This window comes from Bubalus kerabau, chromosome 3 (assembly GCF_029407905.1).
Source record: "Bubalus kerabau isolate K-KA32 ecotype Philippines breed swamp buffalo chromosome 3, PCC_UOA_SB_1v2, whole genome shotgun sequence".
Classification (NCBI taxonomy): domain Eukaryota; kingdom Metazoa; phylum Chordata; class Mammalia; order Artiodactyla; family Bovidae; genus Bubalus; species Bubalus kerabau.
Genome location: NC_073626.1, coordinates 102,548,105 through 102,572,333, shown reverse-complemented (window position 1 = coordinate 102,572,333; position 24,229 = coordinate 102,548,105). Strand labels below are relative to the sequence as shown.

General features: G+C 36.5%; 1 long non-coding RNA gene across 2 annotated transcripts in view; it reads right to left on the bottom strand.

The window, feature by feature from the left end:
• The window catches only part of LOC129646458 (uncharacterized), a 28,238-nt gene extending 6,358 nt beyond the window's left edge, over positions 1-21,880 (bottom strand). For both annotated transcript variants that reach the window (XR_008711931.1, XR_008711932.1), the window contains exon 1: positions 21,743-21,880. This is a non-coding gene — a long non-coding RNA (uncharacterized LOC129646458). The remainder of the gene's footprint in view (positions 1-21,742) is intronic.
• Between the last annotated feature and the right edge of the window lie 2,349 nt (positions 21,881-24,229).

Genomic DNA, 24,229 nt, shown 5'->3' with positions numbered 1-24,229 from the left:
CTGATTCTTCAGGTAAAATAGCCACTTTTAATGCAAGGATCTTGGAATGGAGTACTAATACTTCTTGAGAAGAGTAGTCCAATAGAACTGTCTAAGAGTATAGAAATGTCCTATATCTGTGCTACCTAATGCAGTAGTTTTAGCCATATGTGGTTATTAAGTACTTGAAATATGGTTAGTTTGATTGAGGAACTGAATGTTAAGTTTTATTTATATACAATTTCAATTTAAATTAACTATGTGGCTGCCATATTGGACAGTGCAGTTCTAAAACATTTGGCTATCATTTTTAAAAAATTACATTTCTCAGGAGTGCAAAATCTATGGTTTACCAGATATATGTGTACTGGATTACATACTTCAAAATACTGATGCCTTCAGAGGCAATTACCAGGGTCATGTGTGTAACTAGGCTTGATAGAAAGATAGAAAAAGACCTTGAACTTCTGAAAAAATAGATCAAACAGATTTAATACATAAGACAGTGTAAATTATATTGTGAAATGATTCCTTTGAAATAAGTAAGTCCCAAAGTTCAAGTTAGGTACATCATAAATGTTATTTCCACTTGTTAAAAAAAAATTTAAAAGATGACCTTCAGTAATGAGGTATTACAAAGAAATAAAGTGATATTATCAATATGAAGGGGGGAAAGTTCACTGAAAATATTTTTTTTTCCAAATAACTGAGACCAAAAGTCTGCAAGAAAGTATATATACTGAATATCTACAGAGAGATGGCCTCTGTAGTGACATTCAGAGGGAGAAAGTACTCTGTAAAGATGCCTTGACTATAACAGCAAAAAATTGAACTTTATTTTCATGCTGCTTCTAACCCCGTTACTCTTTTTCTAATCTAGTGAAACATCATCAAGAGTTAGGAGATCTATGTTCTGAGTAACTCCCTGACTCAATCATGTCATATAATTTCTCTGTGCCTTGATGTATTTGCATATGATAAAATGTTGGTTAATGTTCTATCTGTAGTTGCCTCCATCTTTGACACTTAGGTCTCCAATAAATGCACCCCTTGTCCTTTAAAGACTTATGCCTGAATTAGTTTCTATAAGGCAAATGGTTCTGTTGTGTAACACATAAGTACAAAGTTTGCCTGAGTTGGTATGTAAGACCCGAGGCATATCTACTTGTGTGGAATTTGAAAACCTATCTTAAAATATGTTTTGAGGACAGGTCTTTAGCCAGTATGTATTGTCAAATGCCTGAATTCTTTTTCAAATCCCTTCCTGGGATGGGGGACAGGGAGTGGGGCAGGGTATTCCATAGATGTGATAAGTTTACAGTTCACCCTATAAAAAGTGAGCGGATGTGGTCCCTCCAGTCACTTCTTTCAGGGTCATGGCAGTTTTATTTGATAAGAACACTGAACTTTAACAGTGAACTTGCAATGATTTACATGCTCCCTTTTATTCCAAAACTCATTAAGTTGTTAAGCATACTGTAAAATGCACTGAATACTCAACTCTTCCCGTACACATTAAGATCAACGGAGACTCAACTTCCTCCTCTCCACCCATGTGCACACATAAAAATTAAACCATTTACGACTGTTTGGGACTGATATGAAGCAATTCTTGTCCTTGATGTTAGTACCCATTCTTTAGACAAGCTCATGTTGACATCTCTCATACAATGGAACAGTGAATTTGAGGCCATGATTCCCCTATGACTATTAAATCTTAAAATTCCAGATTTTGACCAAGACTGCAGCAATAGTGCCAAGTAACAAAAATCAAAGAAACCATATCTGAATTGGTCCAAACAAATACGTCTAGAAGAGAAATACCCAAGGACCTTGCATGTGAAGCAGTCTTAGAAAATTTACAACAGACCTGTCCTCAAGTTGCTTTGTTTTGGAACAGAATAAGCTTAGAAATAATTACAGTGACGGAGTCAGTTCCCCTGGACCTGATCCTTGGCATTGCCAGGAAACTTAATGCTGTTTAAAATGCTGCCAAGAACTGTTGGCTAGACCCTACACAGTTCTAAAAAATTTATCTCAATAGTCATGTAAATCCCTGTTGCCCCAAACCCCACAATGGCTAACAATTATTTTACAATTGACAAGATTTTTAGCACAGTGTGTTGGAAAGGACCTATCATTTTCAGAGATCTTGGTCTCTTTTATAAGTACCTGGGAGTTCTGCCAGACAACAAACTTTAGTCATTATTATTGGACTGCTGAATGGAAATATAAAGATATATTTATCCACTATTCTGCATTATATGGCCATGGCTACTTGGGGATGGGCAGTACAGATGGATTTTTCTTTTCATGCTATTAATTATAAATTGGGGAAATGAGAAAATAGATCAATTAAAGTCACGTTAGCCCAAATAGGAGAGTGCTTGGCAATTTCCTTAAGAAAATTGTAGCAAATATGAAAACGTCAATAAACCTAAAGAGAAAGAAGCTAAAAAATGAAAGATTATTTTATTATTCAGTGTACTTTCTAATGCTTAAATAATTAATAATAAAAATATTTAGTATTTCCACTTTTGGTTTAACTGTTTTCGTCTGTTAAAACCACAATGTCTTCTTTTCATAGCTTTGTTAACAACTAAAGACTAATTTCTGCCAAGATTTGTTGCTATTGGTTTAACAACAAGGTAGATTTGTTGGGTTTTTCTATGTTTGAATCTGTTATCACTTTAAGTTACAATCTCTCTCTGAATTTTTTTAACCTCAATCACATGTATTACAATCTGATTCCTTTCTATTTTCAGTTCATTATTTGTTTTTTTTAAAAGACCACAGTAAGGTTTTATTTTCCTTTCTTGAGTATGCAGACTATGATCAGAAGTGCAATTTCTAGATAGATCAGCAAATAGTTCAAGATGCTGCTGAAGTAGCATTATAAATAATTTACAACATATGAAATGTTTAATAATGTCTCCTAACAAAAATGCAAAATGAAGTCTGCATGGTAATATACCATGCTTGATTCTAAAATAAATATAGGTACTTTAAATGTGGGCCCTTGTTAGGTAAAAATATCACTGTATGGCATGTTTACCAACCTCAAAAATAAGAAATTACACCTACACCAGAGCTCCAAAATTACCTACCAATTACAGAATACTTGATTTTCAAAACAGAAATGTAATAACTAAATGTATATCCACTTGTCTTTTGCAAAAGTATTTGTCACTTCTTATACATTGCTAATGTCTCCAATATACCCATATATCCTCTCTGTCGCTAGTTGTCCTCTCTGAAAACAAAATGAGTAGATGAAAAAAGATCATAAATGCTTAATAATTATTTAAGAGCTGGTTCACCACTACCACAAAGAAAGTACAGTTTGGATTAGTGGATAAATAAATGTAATAGAATGTTCATTTCAAAGGAAAGAAATGATCAAGATGTATCCTTATCTAAATGTTCAAGAACTTTATCATTTGCTTTTTTCTTATGTTTACTTAAGTCTACCTCCTGTGTAAAGAAAATTGAGTCTTCTCAAGTAGAACAATTTTTAAAAACATAAAGTATGCCATCCTTGAGATCAATCACCTGAGATAAACCCACTGAAGTTCCACTAGTCTCAGTAGAAAACTGTGTACCTAATACCACTGGAGAGAAAAGCTCTTAGTAATCATTTCAATTTGTATTAATCTTCTGTTATAATATGAGAGAAAGTGTGTGTAAAAGAGAACATGTGTGTATGTGGAATAAGAAAAAAAATGATCCCAGTCCTACCATTGACTCAGCAGATGATATACAGTATAACATTTCATTTTATTCATCATTTTTTTACTTAAGGAGTGAGTGAGTGATAGAAGCTCCTCACTAGAGACTAGAGAAATGTCAGGAAGGTTGAGTGGAAATAGGTGGTGGCGATGATTGATTCCAATGCTATTATCATTAATAAGAAACTTCTCAGTGTAGGAAACATCTGTTTGAAAATTCAACGCATGACAAAATTCAAAGGGTAATGTCATTTAAGTTTATGAATCTTAAATAGATTATAAAAATTGTCAAATTATGAAGAAGGCAGCTTGCTAAGATGTACACCAATTTCACATGTGAATTTCAATGCAAGAATCCTAAATAATATGATAGCAAGAAGATTTCAGTGTATAGCAAAATAATAATGTAATCAAATATATTTAAATATTAATAAATGCATTATAATAATAAATTCAAATAATGATATGCCAGATGCAAGTATAGCTCACATGGAACAACAGACTGGCTCAAAACAGGAAAAGGAGTACGTCAAGGCTGTATATTGTCACCCTGCTTATTTAACTTATCTGCAGAGTACATCATGAGAAATGCTGGGCTGGAAGAAGCACAAGCTGGAATAAAGATTGCCAGGAGAAATATCAATAACCTCAGATATGCAGATGACACCACCCTTATGGCAGAAAGTGAAGAGGAACTCAAAAGCCTCTTGATGAAAGTGAAAGAGGAGAATGAAAAAGTTGGCTTAAAGCTCAACATTCAGAAAACGAAGATCATGGCATCTGGTCCCATCACTTCATGGGAAATAGATGGGGAAACAGTGGAAACAGTGGCAGACTTTATTTTTGGGGGCTCCAAAGTCACTGCAGATGGTGACTGCAGCTATGAAATTAAAAGACACTTACTCCTTGGAAGGAAAGTTATGACCAACCTAGATAGCATATTCAGAAGCAGAGACATCACTTTGCCAACAAAGGTCCGTCTAGTCAAGGCTATGGTTTTTCCAGTGGCCATGTATGGCTGTGAGAGTTGGACTGTGAAGAAAGCTGAGCACCGAAGAATTGATGCTTTTGAGCTGTGGTGTTGGAGAAGACTCTTGAGAGTCCCTTGGACTGCAAGGAGATCCAACCAGTCCATTCTGAAGGAGATCAGCCCTGGGATTTCTTTGGAAGGAATGATGCTAAAGCTGAAACTCCAGTACTTTGGCCACCTGATGCGAAGAGTTGAGTCATTGGAAAAGACTCTGATGCTGGGAGGGATTGGGGGCAGGAGGAGAAGGGGATGACAGAGGATGAGATGGCTGGATGGAATCACTGACTCGATGGACATGAGTTTGAGTGAACTCCGGGAGTTGGTGATGGACAGGGAGGCCTGGCATGCTGCAATTCATGGGGCTGCAAAGAGTCGGACACGACTGAGCGACTAAACTGAACTGAAAGACATTATAGAGTTCACTTTGAGAAAAATCACAGTCAATGCAAAAATTAAAATAATGAATATTAAAATTCAATAGACATTTCTAATCTTTAAAAAGTTTAAACTTGTCCCACCCTCTCCTTCCCCCGCTGTATACATAAGTCTATTCTCTACATCTCTGTCTCCAGTCCTTCCCTGCAAATGGGTTCATCAGTATATCTTTCTAGATTCCATATATATAGAAAGGGTAGGGCAAATGGAGAAAGTAGCATTGACATATATACACTATCATGTGTCAAATGGATAGCTAGTGGGAAGTTGCTATATAGCACAGAGAACCCATCCTGGCACTCTGTGATGACCTAGAAGGTTGGGATGGGGGCGGGGGCTGAGGGAGGCTCAAGAAAAAGGGGAAGTATGAGTAATTATGGCTAATTCTCATTGTTGTGTGGCAGAAACCAACACAATGTTGTAAAGCAATTTTCCTTGAGTTAAAAAATAAATTTAAATTAAAAAATAAATAAATATATAACCATTAGAAAAAAAAGTAAATTCAATCAGAATGCTATGACCTTCCCTGAGTTGACAGACAAAGTTTTAGGAAGCAGATTTAATTGACATCTACTTCATCATCTTCAAGGAATAATAACTGTTCAGCTTCCTCTCTAAAAAGAAAGTATTGATCATGGATTTATGACTACTGGTAGATAGCAGTATCAATGGGCCCACATCTACATTTGCTCCAACTTGACGAGTGAATACTTACAGAGTTCTATGTTCTAAAACACTGTTTACACTGAACTTTAACAACACACATAAATTAGAAGCTACAACAATCAATAAGACGTGTCAAAAAAGTGTTTCTAAGGAAATTCAGTTAAATTGTTTGGTTGGGGTAAGGTCAAAGTTTAGAGATCCTATGAATCATAAATATCTTAAAATGCCAGGTACCTAAAAAACATAAATTTTATGCCATATTTTATGGGTATGGTTTATGCTAAATAGGACGTAAATCTCCAATCAGTAGCTCATATTCAAATAAGAAACCTTGATTCTATAACAAAAGTATGACAAAAGCTTCAGTTAAAATATGAAGTTTAAAGTACAAATAATTTTCAATTAATGTAGGTTTTAAATTACTTTTTAATTAATCTACAATCTAGTGGATCTAAATAAATTAAAAAGATGTTATATCATACAATATGGTAAAACATTAACTGAATTTTCATTAAAAGTTAGGAATAACACAACAATATCCTTCTTGAAGTTACAGTTAGTACACTTAGTTACAGTTAATCCATTTACTCTAAAGAATAAAGTACAGACATTAGAAAAGATCATGCAAAATGGCATTATTTTCAGATGTTAAAATTTCACATGTGTAAACAATAGCAAATATACTATAAAAATTATTAGAAAAATAGAAAAAAATTAAGGTACCTAGTTTTATATACATATATATATATTTCAATAGGTTTTATATTATATATATATATAATTCAATAGCTTTTCCTTGTGCAAACAATAGCCTATTTGAAATTACAATGGATGAGAGAAGACACTAATATTTTTTAAAGTTCAAAAAGTTTATTTAAGAATAAACTTAACAAAAAATATACAGGATATATAAAAAGTTTGAAATTCTCCTTTCAAAGAGAATAAGAAATTTCAAGTTAAATTACAGTTCATATTTTCAGACTTATCTACTACACAAAACTGTATTTAAAATATAAAACTGAAAAATTTCAAAATAGCACACATGCACACACATGCACAAACACACACGTCTCCGGGGAGCAGAAATGAAACAGCCCTAACGCAATTCAGGAATGAAGGTTTTCGGCCTGCTGAGCTCTGATTTCAGAAGCAAGCAGAGATAGGAATTCATTTTCTACAACTTACCAAGAACTAAGTGTTCCATACCTTGTAAAGCACTGGACCCAGATTCACTTATGAAAAAAGGAGCTGAAACAAGATTCACTCACATGTGAATGGACTTGAAAAGAAGTTAAAGCTATCTTCTGTCTTAGTCTAGGTCTTGTAAGAAGCTGACCACCAAGCAAAGGTGAAGGAAACAGACCGGCTTTGTAGACAGCACAGGCCAATCAGTCTTCAGCCTTGGGAACTATACCTGGAATGTCCCCCAATGTCACTATAATGACATGCTTTCTTTCTGACCATTTTTGTTCTTTTTTGATTATGTCATTTCTTTTGATTATATATCATTTCATTTCTTTGTCTAGGTTGTTTTTTTTTTTTCCAACAGGCCTTAATAAACTTTTCTTCAAGTTTATCTTTGGAATTCATAATATTTATTGAGTTTGTTATTGGAATTTTTTTCTTTACTTACGAGATACTTTTTTTCTATTTCTTTCCTGAGTTCAATCTCTTTTTTCAGTTTTCTTTTGCCCACTTCTGTTTTACTTTCAAACTTCTGATTAATAACAGTTTCTAAAATCCTTGAATGCTTCTTTAAACATATTTAATTCTGTTTAGAGTTACTGGCTTACAGTTTTCTTCTGATTTGTTTTCATTTTCCAAGGTAAGAAGTGGTTAATTTTCTCAATTACATCTGAAATTTCATCTACGGATTTTCTGCAATATATGTATATGGACTTTATCTTTCTTCTGTTCATTTTTATGATACTAGAGTATTTTCTGGTATTCACATTATTAATACCCCACTTATCTGTCAGTATAGCAATCAAAATACTTTAGCAAGGAGTTTTTGTTTATTCTGATGTTGGGGGAAGGGTTTCCAGTCCTCTATTTCACTGCTTTCTGTTTTTCTTGCCTTTCTAAAAATCTCCCTCACCTTTCTTTACTATTTCTACTTAACTGCTGCTGCTAAGTCGTCAGTCGTGTCTGACTCTGTGTGACCCCATAGACGGCAGCCCACCAGGCTCCCCTGTCCCTGGGATTCTCCAGGCAAGAACAGTGGAGTGGGTTGCCATTTCCTCCTCCAACGCATGAAAGTGAAAAGTGAAAGTGAAGTCACTCAGTCCTGTCTGACTCTTAGCAACCCCATGGACTGCAGCCTACCAGGCTCCTCCATCCATGGGCGTTTCCACCTACTAGACTGCAAAGGAACACTTTCCAGCCCTTTCCTCACCACCACACCACAGCCCCCCCCCCCCCCCGCCCCCAACCAGAAGCTGTGCATTTTGAAGACTGCCTATTTAAAGCAGGTCTGTCCATGTAATTGCATCTCTCCTTGTAAACTGGGCCTGTGCCTTTAAATCAGGAACTCTGAAGTCCCTGCCCTGTAGCTCTTGCACTGATTTTCACAGACACATTTCCAAGTTTTGGTTTTGTTTCCTTTCAGATTCAGGGAAGATATAATATTTTGAGGAGACTTTCCAAGTCACTATGACAGCTCATTACTTGCCTCCCTCTTTTGTCTTCCTCATGATTTTTCTTTGGATATGAGATAGTGGAGTGAAAGATCACCCGCTGCAATTTGGTCATTTTTCACCCTTTACAGATAGCTATTTTTACAGTTTTGGCATGTTCTGTCTGCCAGGTATGCTAAGGGCATTGTTTTGCATAGAATTTACTTTTCTTATATTTTCTTATGGGTTAGGGAAGAAATTTTTGCAGATGTTAGACAGTCATCATTGTCCAAAGCCACATGGATACCCAATAAAATTACCTTGAATATGATGAATCAGTAGTGGAAAGAAGGCAAAATTCCTACTTTACAATTTCACTATGCTGCTGCTGCTGCTGCTAAGTCTTCAGTCGTGTCCAACTCTGTGCAACCCCGTAGACGTCAGCCCACCAGGCTCCGCCGTCCCTGGGATTCTCCAGGCAAGAACACTGGAGTGGGTTGCCATTTCCTTCTCCAATGCATGAAAGGAAAAGTAAAAGTGAAGTTGCTCAGTCATGTCCAACTCTTAGCAACCCCATGGACTGCAGCCTACCAGGCTCCTCCGTCCATGGAAAATTTCACTATAGACCCGATCAAATTTCCAAAGTGTTTGTTTGGGTTGGGGATTTCTAAGGTGGAGATAGGGTCTGACAATTTTTTTGAAAGATCACTTGGAAGATGGAATAAGTGAAGCTACCCATGGAAATGTATATGGATAAAAGACTAGCCCTATCCAGTATCTCGAATATATATCATAAAATGAATTAAAATTATGTAATTCTGGTCAGGAGTAGACAGGCAGACCACTGAAACAAAATGAAGACCAGAAATAATCAAATACACATTATATATTAGTATGTGAGAAATATATCATTTAAAATAAGAGGGAAAAAGAAAATTCTTTAATAAATAGTGCTAGGTCATTTGCCAGGTCATATGGACAAAACCAGATACCCATGTTGCCACTTATATAAACATTATTTCAGAATAATACAATTTTCAAATTTAAAGCTTAAACAAAAGAATAAATGTACTTTAAGAAAACATCCAAGAATATTTTTTATGTGATATGAGTGGAGAAGGCCTTGGTAAGCATGCCATAAAATTCAGGAAATATTAACATAAAGTTATATACTGGTAAAATTGATTCTATATAAATCTAGAATTTCTGCATAGTAACTAATATCATAGACAAAGCTAAAAGACAAATAGGATAAATAGTCCATTATTATGTTTTCAAATACTTCCTTTATTAAAGAAAGCTTTATCTCAAACTATTGAAAAGATCAATAAACAAGTAAGAAATGTTTATACAAGATATAAACAAACAGCTCACAGGGGAAAAAATGGTAAGCCAACACAACTGAAGATGCTCAACTCAAATTTAAACCCAAAACAAAGTATGACACCTATGAAATTGATACTCTCTAGGATTTATTCCTCAACACTTCCATTTTCACTCTCTCTTCACTTTATGGGTGGACATCCAGGACTTCAGTTAACACCTGCATGTCAGTTGAATACTCATAACAGACTGCATCCTAAGTCCCAGACCCCTCTCCTCCCCATATCTTAACAGTCACAAAGTCCTGACAATTCTACCTCCTTAGTAGCTCCTTACACCAATGTTTTCCACATAGAAGTTAGCAATCCTTTAGTTGATCATGAAGATCAACAGGTTAGAAATGACATTTTAAAAAGAAAATATTACTATATGAAAGAAGCCAATCTGAAAAGACCATATACTATATGATTCTAACTATGTGAAATGTGGAAAAGGCAAAACTATGGAGATTAAAAAAACATCAGTGGTTACCAGGGATTTGGGAAGGGGAAGAGTGAACAGGTTAAACACAGGACATTTTAGGACAGAGACACTATTGTACATGATGCTATAAAGATGTATACACGTAATTATTTAGATTAAACAAACAAACACAGAATGGACAGCAAAGAGTGAATCTGAATATGCACAATGGACTTTGGTTGTTTTTTTTTTCACAGAATAGTGTTATTGTTCCCCCCACCAAATTCATATGTTGAAGTCCTAACATTCAACACCACAGAATGTGACTGTGTTTAGAGAAAAGGCTTAAAAAGAAAAGTAGAGTAAGATGAAGTCACATTCAGATCAGATCAGTCGCTCAGTCGTGTCCTACTCTTTGCGACCCCATGAATCGCAGCACGCCAGGCCTCCCTGTCCATCACCAACTCCCGGAGTTCACTGAGACTCACGTCCATCAAGTCAGTGATGCCATCCAGCCATCTCATCCTCTGTCGTCCCCTTCTCCTCCTTCTCCTCCTGCCCCCAATCCCTCCCAACATCAGAGTCTGGGCCCTAATCCAATACGATGTTCTTATGAAGAAAAGACAAGACTGGGACACAGATATGCAAGGAGGTTAGACCATACAAAGATACAGGAAGGAAGACCCTCTTCTACAAAACAAGGAGAGATGTCTGGAACAGATTCTTCCCTCATGGTCCTCAAAAGAAGCCAAACGTACTGACATTTTGACCTCGGACTTCTAGAATTGTGAGAAAATATACTCTTTCATTTAAGCCACCAAGTCTGTGGTATTTATTACAGCAACTCTAGGAAATTAATACATGGCATGGCATAGGATAGAAAATTGTGTGCCACAGGTAGTAAGAGTAAATACTATTTAGTAAAACATTAGTTTTAGGTGTGGGTGTTTGTGCGTATATATACCAAGTTCTGTATATTTCCTAATATAGGTCTTAATTAGAAAAATTTGAAAAACACCAATCCAAATTATCCACTCTTTATCCTTCCCAATTATCTTCACCATTTCTTACCAGGATTACTTCAAAAGTGTCCTACATAATCTCTGTGTATACTCCTTAATTTAACAAATACTGATGGGAGAATCACCATGCATCAAACATTGGACAAGGTCCTGGAGATACAGTATTAAACAAACAGACCTGGTCCCTGCTCTCATTCACTCACAGTCTAACGGCCCCTCCTATCTATTCTCCACAGCCCTGAGAGTAAGCCTTCTGAAACACATATTTGATCATTTTACTCTGCTCAACACCCATCACTGGCTCACCAATGAGTTTTATAGGAAAAATAAAAAAGCAAAGTCTCCCAGTTCACAAGAGAACTTTCAAGATCTGACGCCTGCCTGTAACTTTGGGCACATCAAGGTTCTCATCGATCCCCTGAATTCCAGATGTATTAAATGATGTACATTACACCTCCACAAATATGGCATGATCTCTTGGAACGTTACGCCCTCAAATAAGCTTCAGCCTCTAGCCGCCTTACTCTCTCAACTCACTCAGATAACTCCAAGTTATAATTTGGCTCAGTGGTAACTTACCATCCCCCCAACCCCCTGCATCCTACCTCTAGGCTTTCATCTCCTTCCAAAAATCCTTCACTGACCACCATAGTCGAAACTAGCAGCCTAACCACATCACACTAATTGCCAATTTTTTTTGCCTGTCTCTTTCATTAGTTCTGCAAGTTCACTTGACAGTAACAATTTTGTTTCTTTTCTTACTTTCCTACACATTAACACATTTCCTGGCACACAAATGAATGGATGAACAGATACTTAGAGGATGAATAGACAGATACTTTGCCAATTATGTGGGGATCATTAATGAAATTACTCATCAAAAACTAGAGATGAACATAATGAAAACCTGCTACTCTAGTGACATACAGAGGAGAGATGAAAATTGTAGGAAAATATAAGTTGCAGTAATTGAAATAAGAAATTTTGCTATATTATGACCTAGCCTGCCTCTGTGAAGCATTTTACTTAAAAATTCCTATCAATGATAACTGAAATTGATTTAAGTATTTTAATGATATTTAGAAGTGAATTAGTTTGTTCTCTAGATCCCCAATAAAACAGACATTAAGATCTTACTGGGGACTTTTCTCCCAAATGCCAAAAAAACCCCTTGTATTTCCCAATTATAGCAATGCACTAGTTACATAAATAATGGAGAAGAAATCAGAAAAAAAAACTTCCAACTTGGCAAAATGTCACATATATATCATAAGTTGTAACTGTGTTTAATAAAATGTAATATACCTATTCAGGATTTTGATTGTTAGCTAGCTAAAGGTTTCTGTTTATCTATCTGTTGTTATCTAAAGACTATAACCTGAAGATCATTCAAATGGAAGGAAGAGTCCAAGTGCTAGTGTCAAATTTTGCTTAGGCGGCAGCCCCTTCTGATAAATCTATGCCTTCCAGATACCCTTGCTTTTATCCTAGTACTCATCTTACATTATTCAAGCAGTGCTAAATAAAAGTAGGAGGGAGGGAAGAGAAAAGGAAATGAAAGGCAAATCAATGAAGGAATAAAAATTGTGACTGTCTTAGCCCAGTCACCCTTTTCACAAACCTGAAAAAAAATTTTAGTTTGCAACATTTACTCTTTGAAAAAAACGAAAATGCTTCAGCTCTGTTTTCAGAATGGAACATGTGATGATAATCATACATATTATTTAAGCACTGACTGAATATAGATATTGAACCTGTAGTAATACAATCCACACAATCTGCTATGAGTTCCTACAATTCATTAGTCATATGGATACTTTCTCCATAACAGATTTCACCATCTTCCTCTCTCAGAACTAAAGAAAGTATCGTAAATGTAGAACTTGACATCGAGTTAGAAAAGATACTTGTACCTGAATGGGACCTATTAATGTAGTCCATACAGATCAAGCTTCCAGGGCAGAAAGCAGAGTAGAGAAGGATAGAAAGCAGATCTCAGGGTGGGGTATGGGGCATTGAGAAAATATCTAGTTCATCATTCAAGTAAGAAAACATGCAATAAAATTCATTTAAAAATGTATCAGGTGTGGAGATGGCAGTAAACCCTGAGTACCCATGGGAGACTTGAGTGTGCCAAACACCCATCCTACTAAAAAATACTGACACCATCTGTGAACACATGAGGACTTGGACATACTCACTTTCATATTCTACTGCCTAGGCCATCCTAGACCTTCATATACAGTGAATCTTGAGCCAAATTTTCCTCTAAATCCAACCTCTTATTATTGACTACTCTACACTTAAAAGTGTATCTGTCTACTGTTCCTTAACATCCTACGTTCCATGGACAGATCTTGGGAGTAGCTATCACAAATGGAGTCTCTCCTCCTAAATCATTCCCAAACAGAAGCAGGAGTGCCACTGGAGCCCACTCTGGTCCCTCTAGGGAAGAAAAACTATAAGCCTTTCTGATAGTACTATTTTATTTCTTTGCATTAATTCCTTCATTTTTCTTTTTTATCAATTACTTCCTATCTCATTGGATCCTTTACAATAGTCTCACAATAGCAATTCCACTATTATAGTGTTATTTGTTACACAATACCTCTAATCCTCAAAACATTCCAAGGTAAGTGTTATTATACTCCATTTTGCTAATGAAGAAATTGAGATTTAGCAAAGTAAATTAACTCTACCGAGAGTAGACACTTCTGTAGGTCAAGATATTTAGGCCCTTCTCATTTGTTGAGACTCCTAATATATTTTTCTAACCTAAATAGCTGTGTGACAGAAAAAGCTTGAATTCATATTATTAAGTGAAGGAAGGCAATCTAAAAAGGCTACATACTGTATGATTCCAACTACATGACATTTTGGAAAAGGCAAAACAATAGAAGCAGTTAAAGAAAATCAGTGGTTGGCAGAGGTTTAGCGGGGAGGAGATGAATAGGTATATTCTTAGGAGATTTTCAGGGCCATGAAACTCTTCTGTATGACACTACAGTGGTGGGTACATGCCTGTATACATTTGTCTACATTCATATAAAAAAAGGAGGGGGCTTCTAAGGTGGCTCTGTTGGTAAAGAATCCAACTGCCAATGCAGGACACCCAGGTTTGATCCCTGGGTCAGGAAGATCCCCTGTAGAAGGAAATAGTGACCCATTCCAGTTTTCTTGCCTGGGGAAATCCCACCACTGAGGAACCTGGTGGGCTACAGTTCATGGGGTAGCAAAGAGTCAGACACAACTTAATGACTAAACAATAGAAAATACACCATCAAGGATGAACCCTAGTATAAACTATGGACTTTGGATAATGATATGTCAATGTAGTTCCATCACTAGTTATAAATATACCATTCTGGTGTGGGATGATGATGTAGGGGAGGCTCTGTGGAGGGAAAGTCAGATCAACTAATCCTTTACAGCAAATCCCATCTCATGGATCAACTCTATGACTCAAGAAATAAGATGTACATCTTGAATTACTGACTGAGTTTAACTAGGGTGACCAACTCTTGTTTACTCAGGACTGAGAGATTTCCTGGGAAACAGGACTTGCTGTGTTAAAACTGGGACAGGCCAAGGCAAACTGGTATAGTTGGCCAGACTAATCTGACTCTAACAAATGAGAGTTAATAATACAGCAGATAGGCTCATATTCTCCATTTTCAGGTTTAATTATTGGTTATTACATAAAATCTTAGATTCTTCCTGATGAGAGAAACTTTGATGTCACCTAATATGATCAATCAGAAAATGCAGGAAAATAAAGTAGGTAGATTGTGAGGCACCAAAACTAACCTGTTCACATGTCTTCAATGATGAGGAGTTTAGAGCCTTTCCCAATGCTTTTGCAATTTGAATTACAATGTATCTCCCTACCACCTTAACTAATTAGCCTTATTTACCTAGGGCTATAATGAATAAGTGTAATCTCTAGTTCATATGCATAGGCAAGATTGTGTTCTTCTAATGTATCAAAACAATGGTTCTTCCCCCAACAGTATTCACTTATCCAGTGAATCTGCTCCAGTTCTCACAGTTTTATATCTAGAAACTTTTTCTATTCTGGTCATCATCTTCTGGATTTATGCCCACTTATCAGTTAAACTCCAAAACTGAATATAATACTCTAGATGTTGTCTGGTGCTCATAGAATCCAAAGATATGAATATCTTGCATGGATATGTTATTTATGTTAATGAAACTAAAGATCACAATAGATTTCTTGGAAATCCTGTCTTACTGTAAGTTCATATTGAATGTCTAGTCAATTTAAACTTCCAGGATTATTTTCCCACATAAATTATCAGTAATCTAAGGCTCATGCATTATGTACTTGTAGAGCTAGGTTTTTAAAATATAACTGCTAGACTTAAATTTCATCTGATTGAACTATCTTCTTTCAACTCACTGGAAGTTTTTGAGTCTTTATCAGCCAATATATTATTCACACATTCTATGTGTGTTTAATAATACTGTGCATATATGAAAAGTGACTTTTTCAGCTTCCTTCAAGTCATTCATGAGGATGTGGCCAAGATCACAGCCATGGGGCTGACCTCTAGTATAATGACCTCAAGATGATGCTGATCCGTTATTCAGCACACTTTAGATATTGTTGTTTTAACAAGCTACAAATTTACTTAATGGTGCTATTATTGAGCTATCTCCGTCTTCTCCACTTGTTATAAGATATAACAAGAGACTGTGAAATGCTTTACTGAAACCCAGTTGTAATAAATCAGAGGCAGCCTGATTAACACACATTCCACTTACACTAGCAAAAGTAAAATCAGGTTTGTCATAATTGATACAAGCCCAGGGTGGTTTATGTGACATTTCCAAATTGCTGACAAATATTCTTCTTTGGGATCTAGCGACAATAAATCAGATTCCCAGGAATTCTCAGGAATTTCTGAAATCTTAAGTTACTCTTGAAATACTTTTAATATTATTCATACTCTTTACTCATCATTACTGATATTTAAAAACATTACTTAATAAAAGATATAGGTTTAATAGTAAGTATGTAGGCTATAGCAAACATTCAAACATGGACAATATAAGCTAATGCTGATGGATAATATTAAAATAATGTAACATGACTTCTTAGCAAAGTCACCAGCATTACCCAAAATTACTTGCTGAAATTGCCATTGTTAGGATTTATTTTCCTTCAAAAATATTTTTTGGAATGCCACTCATAAGATTATATATCATATAATAGGAATATATACTTGTCAATAGTTATTTTAGAATGCCAGGTAGCAGCAGATAGAACCACAGACACACAATAGGTAGACTCATGATTACCTGACCATGACTGCTTCACTCAGACATGGTCCAGAGATAAAAACATTTAGAACAGCAAGATTCTCTTTGTCACTTATTCTCCCTATTACACACTGAAATACTGTTTAAGCTACATTTGTTTTCTTTCCAGTTTGCAGCTTCTTCCTGACAGAGACGGAAGCAAGCAAGAGTACCGAACAGCATTTCTGTCACTGTCATCCTGGCTGCACCACAGGCAGCCCCTGACTAATTCCTCTTTCCAGAATTGTTATAAGTTGGCATCTTTCTCAAGCCTCAGGATATTTAGCGCTTGGTGTATTTGTAACATTTTCCTATAGTATTCTAGCACAATTTTACACTGACCCCTTACTGGGGATGCGTTCCTTTACTCTTTACATGTGACCTTTAAAAATATCTGAGCTTATCTACAAGCAGTCACATGGGTTCTCTCACCACCACAGGCCTTTTCTCCTTTTTAGGGTCCATGGTAATTGAGAAAAAAAAAAAAAAAAGGCAAACTGCTTTCCTAAAAGAACCTGGAAGCCGGGAAGAGTAATTAGCTTTTAGTAGAAATTCAAGCATCACTGCTGTTGCTATGTATTTCTACCTCATTTTAGCTATGATTAATTTTGAATCCTTTGTTATGGAACCAGAACCTGATTTTCTCTCAACTTTACCTTCAAAGATGCTGGAATCAGGTCTGACCAAGTCCACATTTCCCTTCTTTACCTATGAAGAATTTCTATTGTACCCTGATTATTTCCAGTCCAAATTTCCTGACACTGTTCTTATACAAGCTGTTTTTTTATTATTGATTAAAGTACAGACCAGCAGTTTCTTTTAAAGTTTCTTAATTATGAAATTCATTTTTGGCTAGGAGTGCTAATCATGTATCAACTCCTCTGTTTTTAATAGGACACTTTTAATAATGCGTGGACAGTAAATGAAAATCTGCCACACCTTTGTGTCTTGACACTATTAATTTTGCAAACTTTATCATGAAAATTTCATTCCTATTCTCGAATCTGACCAGGTATGTTATAGTCCATCCCACAAAAAATAACATGTATATTTTTCTGTCTTTATATCATCCCCAAAATGTCTCTACCATTCATCACCCTGTACCCTATTAAAAATGGATTATCCTACAAAAAATGTTCTGACCATCCAATGAATTTAATTTGGTGAAGGGGAGAGGGGAGGGAGCTTATTTTTCATGTTACCAAGCAATTCTCTGATACCAGCTGGGAATCCTATAATTCAACCCAATTCTGACACTATCTACTAGGGGACAGCATCAAATTCCACAGATTAAGGGCCCACATGACTGCCTTCCTCTTCGGATGTCAATTACAAACTCAGCTTGTCACCTGTGAACAACCAGCTATAGATTGAAGGGTTCAACAACCCCTTTCTTAGGTCACAAGAGTTAAATCCTAGAAGACTGATCCCCTCCACACTTCAGATGTCAATTACAAGACCATACTGTTACCTGTGCTTCTGACCTCCTTGGGTTTGATTAGCTTTTCTAGGATGGCTCCAGCACTCAGAGAAACATTTTACCTACTAGCCTACCAGCTTATTATAAAATGATGTAACTCAGGAACAGCCTGATGGATGTGATGCACAGGGCAAGGTTTGGAGAAAGTGTGCAAAGCTTCCATGCACTGAGCAGACCAATCTCCTCAAATCTCCATATAGTCACCAACCCAGAAGCTCTCCAAACCTAGTCCTTTTGAGTTGTTAATGGAAGCTTTATTACAAATGCATTACTGATTAAATCACTGGCCAAAGGAGACTGAACAAACCTCTTTCCTCTCCTTGGAGGTTGGAAACTAGGAGAGGTGATGGGGAGGGCTTGTGGGGTAGGGTAGGAGGGCTGAAACCCTCTAATCCCATAGTCTGCTCTTCTGGCAAGCAGCCCCATTAAAAAGTCACCATTAAAATATCAAAAGACATGTTTATGCTCTCTTTACTTAGGAAATTCCAAGTTACTTAGGAGCTCTGTACTAGAAATGGGGACAGAGCCCAAATGTATATATGTGTTATTATAACTCCCAACATCACATCCAACTGTGCTCTTGCATTCCATATTGCTTGAATAAGATACATACTTCCCATTGCCACATTATATTCCTAAATTTCTACCCATTAAGTCTTAGTGATCCATGAGTTTATTTTCATCACTCAAAATTGTTTTCAAATTTCTTGTTTAACATTGAACAACTGGGATCATAATTTCAGTCCTGATCATCCCTTGTCACCAGTGCACCCTCCATCATTGTTCTGCCTTAGACATCTATTGTATTCCACAACAGCTGAAACTTACAGCGCTTCATTATTTCCCAGAATGTAGTTCTCATCTCTACAAGCTTCAGTTTAATTTCACCTGAATAGACCATCACCTCTTCTGGTATGCAGTCTTTTCAATGTTCAAAATATGCATTTGATCTTTGCTAAATTATATAATCCCCACAAAAAAATAATCCATTCTTTGAGAAAGGTTTGAGATATCATGAAAAATCAATTAAAGTCATAAAAGTCATGATTAACAAAAAATGTTTAAAATAATTTTTCAGTTTCTGTGACTTCAGTTTCCTATTGGTAGGCTTTTCAGGTACAGTATATGGAAATAGCATTTATCATTGGTTATATAATTAACCTCCATATAAATTAAAAGTTATTAGTTGTTAGTGGGTTTTATATATTACTTTTGCCACTTTTTTTTCCATGATATCTTAGTTCTCTAGAAATTACCTACCAACAAGTGTGTCAAAGCTTCATACCAGGAAACTATTAATCCCCACAATGTGTTCCTCCTGGTCTAGGCGACAGAGTTTTGTATCTTTGTAACCACCAAGGAATGTTTCTCATGGTTTCAGGAATGTTGAAATCCCACTCCAGAAAATCTGGTTTCATGTTCCAGATGCTACCAGGATTTATCTCAGTAGTTTATACAAAGATTTCTTTGAAATACCCACTTTCCAATATATTTATGAAACTTCTAAATCTCCAATATCCACAGAAACATTTTTCTCTCCTTGTTTCCTTCTTAAACCACCTCTCCCATCTTTTAAAAAATTGCATCTTTTTAAATAAGCCAGATATATGCACATATTCTCCAAATCTTTACTTTCAACTTTGAACATGGAGACCAGTATTCATTTAAAGCTCCTAGTTTCTTGCTTCGGGAAGAAAAATCTAGGCCAATTGCTTGAGGTGATTATTCTCGGCACCACTGATATATGGCCATCACCTCAAAATTCAGCAGCACAGAATAATCACGTATTATTTCTGACAGTTCTTTGTGTTCATTGGGCAGTTCTGCTGGTCTCATCTGGCTCATTCATGGGGTTGCAGTCAGGTAAGGTGTAGAATGACTGGAATTAGTTCACCCAAGGTACAACAAGGGACACTATACAACTTCAAAACAATAATAAAAGTGGCTGAAAATCAGTCTATTTTTGATTATCACCATGTGCCAGTATCTCTAAATAGTGTCAGTTATTATTCCTCACTGGAAAAAAAAAATTGAAGGACGCTGTCTTGGTTTTTTCAGGCTGCTTTAACAAACTACCATAGATTGGGTTACGTATAAACAACAGAAATTCACTTCTCACAGTTCTGGGGGCTAGAAGTCTGGAGGGCACTAGCATCATCGATTCTGATGGGGACCTACATCCTGGTTCTTAAATGCTGTGACCTCACATGGCAGAAGGGGAGAGGGAGCATCCCCTTAATGACCAAATCACTTCTCCAAGGTCCCACCTCCAACTATGACTGCACTGGGGATTAGGTTTTAACATATGAATTTTGGAGGGGCACTCTCTAACATTAGTCTAGTTTCTAGACAATGCTGGGGCTCTTGACTTTTAATAATATGTATTTAAGTTTCAAATTAATATATTTTATTACTTATCCTTTAAAAACATTGTTTTCTACCTGGAAATTAATTTGGAGAACTTACTAGAGCTGGCAACCCCAACCCATACAAGGTCAATTACAGATTTTTCTTTCAAAAATAATTTCCTAATGATTGGGAGTTGCTCAAGCTTTCATTAGATGCACTTTGTATCTCCAACTCTTCTATGGCACTATATATTCTTCTGTTTAAGATTTGCATTTAACAAGGATAGAATGATGGACTAGAAGGAAGTCAAGCTTTGTTTATTTGTGTTTACAATCATTGTCTTAAGACCACTTAGAGATATTTATGTAATAAATTTTTTTTAAGTTGAGGCAAAATGAGAATTGTTAGAAATAATATTTTTGTTTGGTACATACAATTTTTAGTGTATATACAAAATATTTTTCTCAATGTGAATGAGTATCCTTGAAATTGACATTCATAATTTTGCCAATTGTTTGTTTTAAAATTAAAGAATATGCCAAGAAATTACTATCATTATCATTATTATTATTGAAAATAATTTTGTCATGAAAGAGAGGGAGGTGTTGAAAGAATCTACTTGGAGTGTCAAATACTCAAGGTATACCATTAGCTGGAAAATGCAAAATACACTCATAAGTCTGCAGTTTGAGCCATCTGCTGGGATGCCTGTATTTTCACAACACTGCTCATCCTCTGTAGGTTTGACCAGTTTCCTCACAAGATGAACTCAGCTTAGCATTCCTAGAAAGTAAAGTGGAAGCTGCAAGGTCTCTTAAGACCAAGCTGCTGCTGCTGCTGCTACTAAGTCACTTCAGTCGTGTCCGACTCTGTGTGACCCCATAGACATCAGCCCACCAGGCTCTCCTGCCCCTGGGATTCTCCAGGCAAGAACACTGGAGTGGGTTGCCATTTCCTTCTCCAATGCATGAAAGTGAAAAAGTGAAAGTGAAGTCGCTCAGTCATGTCCGACTCTTAGCGACCCCATGGACTGCAGCCCACCAGGCTCCTCCATCCATGGGATTTTCCAGGCAAGAGTGCTGGAGTGGAGTGCCATTGCCTTCTCCATAAGACCAAGTAACAGTAGCCAAATTTCACTTCCCCTGCATTCTACTGGTTAAATCATAAGAACAACTCATACTAAAGGGTTGGGCACATAAACTCCACCTCTGTATAGAGGGGACTGCAAATGTTAATAATATATACATAACCTTCCCTCAGGGTTCCCTGTAAGTGCAATTTTTAAACTCTCTAAGTAAATTGTAGTGGAAAACTCATTTATTTCCTCTTACCTAGAAACTGCAGTATTAGGTTCCCTGTGTGGTAGGAACTCCTGGAAATGCTGTCTTTAAGTCTGTCTGGCTGCTCCTCTTTCCTTTGGGTAATTACTACTAATTACCCCTAGGTGTCTGCAATTAATACCGACTGACCTCAGCTGTGTACCCCCAGGCTCTGGCCTCATACTCACTCAAGCCCTTAAAGAACAAGTATTTCAAAAATGTCTTGTTTGCCTCTTTGACCTTTTTTTCATTCTTTTCAGAACTCAATTCTAGTCAGCTTGGCAGGGACAATTAGGGTCTGTCTGTAAGATCTCCCATAGGAAAGGATTATTTTTGCAGCAATTTAGTTTGGCAGTGACAGTAAGGGACAGAACAAGAACCTAATTAATAAGAATTTGATTTGATTGTAGACCACATCTAACCAAAGCTAGAAGGAATGCTTTTTTTCCTCTGACCTTTCATTGTGTGTGTGCTTAGTCGCTCAGTCATGTCCGACTCTTGGCAACCCCATGGACTGTGGCCCGACAGGCTCCTCTGTTTATGAGATTTTTCAGGTAAGAATACCGGAGTGGGTTGCCATGCCCTCCTCCAGGGGATCTTCCCAACCTAGGGATCGAACCCAGGTCTCCCTCATTGCAGGTGGATTCTTTACCATCTGAGCCACCAGGGAAGCCCCAGACTTCTCACAGCCATTTATTTTGCCCCTTTTATGGCAAATTCACTTTTAACTTTTATTATGCTTACTTGTACACTGAGCAGCTTTCTCCTGGTAGACTTTGTCTTCCTTGTCTTCCTTGGGGGCAGGGTTCAAGTTGCCCTCTACTTAGTATCTTGCATAGATCTTAGTCAATTTGATAATATGGTGAGCCCCAGTAAATATCTATGAATAAATGAAAGTATTTGCTATGTATTACTATTCGTGATTCACAAACAGAACTTAAAAGTAGGTGTAACCCTTAACGCCCTACACCAGAGAGGTAAATATCGTGAGTGATGAAAGATCAGTTAACCCAGGGAAGTGGTAATTAAATGTGTGGACTTTGATTCTGTTTTTCTATTCTCAAAGCTAATATTTCATCTGCTTAAATGTAATATCATCCTCAAAAGAAAATCATTATTCCATGTTTATTGAGGTGTAAAGAAAAAAACACAAAACACACACTTTCATTTCCTCTTCTAACAGAAGCAGGAGCATATACGTCACTTCCTCACAGCCACCCTCTAGACCATAGCAATGCTCATCTTTGTTCTCTTAGCCTTGCTGCCTATTCATTTCCTTCAGCTATGCATGTCTTCAAGTCTTTTGTCTGCTACCCAGAGAATGAGTATTATCTTAACGAATAAATGACCACTTGAGGAAATGAAATTGTACAATCAATCTTTTCTCAAATCTGTTTAATGGTTATTTGCAAAAGAAGTGAAAATGCTGAAGCACTCCTTGTTTTTAAGAATACAAAAAGAAAAAATATATATCCAAGGATCCAAAGTAGTGTTGCTCTGACTAAATTTATTACATAATTCGTATCACTTCATTTAAATTTTACTTATTGTCACTTGTTGATATTATGCAGATCAATGAATCTCATCCTTTAGGTAACATCAGAATCAGCTGCAGTGTTTTTCAAAACACAAATGTCCCTCTCCTAGAGATTTTTATTCACGGGGTCTGGGCAAGGGCTCAAAACATATGCATTTTTAATAAATTCCCAAATGATGTCAATATTGGTGGTCCAGGGACCACACTTGGAGAACCTCTGACTATAACAGCCTTTATGCATACATGGCTCCCCACCCACACATTCCTAACTCCAACCCCTCATTAGAAAATCACATGTAATTCTGGATAATTCATCACCTAGTAAAATACTTAAAACCATAGTTATTTATAGTTAAAATGCATCTATCATTAATAAATGCACAATTAAAAATAAATGTAAATCAGAAATGATTCAATAAATAATATTACATGATCAAAATTTTAAATGTTTCAAAACCATAGGCCATTTTACTAAATCAGTATATCAAAATGATTGACCAAACAAGTATATTTCAACAAGGAGAATTACACTATGCTGTTTAAACTAACTAAAATACCACATACAATGTTATTATGGGAGACCCAGTGACTTAGATGGTAAAGAATCCACCTGCAGTGCAGGAGACCTGGGTTTGATCCCTGGGTCAGGAAGATCCCCTAGAGAGGGGAATGACTACCCACTCCAGTATTCTTGCCTGGAGAATTCCATGGACAAAGGAGCCTGGTGGGAGTCACAGGAGCCTTTGCATCTATGCAGTCGCAAAGAATTGGACATGACTGAGCAACTAAACAAGTGCCTGACAATGTACCATGTGTTTCTCACACATTGCTATTATATCTAAGATAGTTTCACTTTGGGGGTAGGGGTAGAGAAAGTGTCAAGATCTCTGAAGGGAGAATATTATCTGAGCCATGAATAAGATCTTTCAGAGAATATTCTAGGTAAGGGCCAAGGACATAAT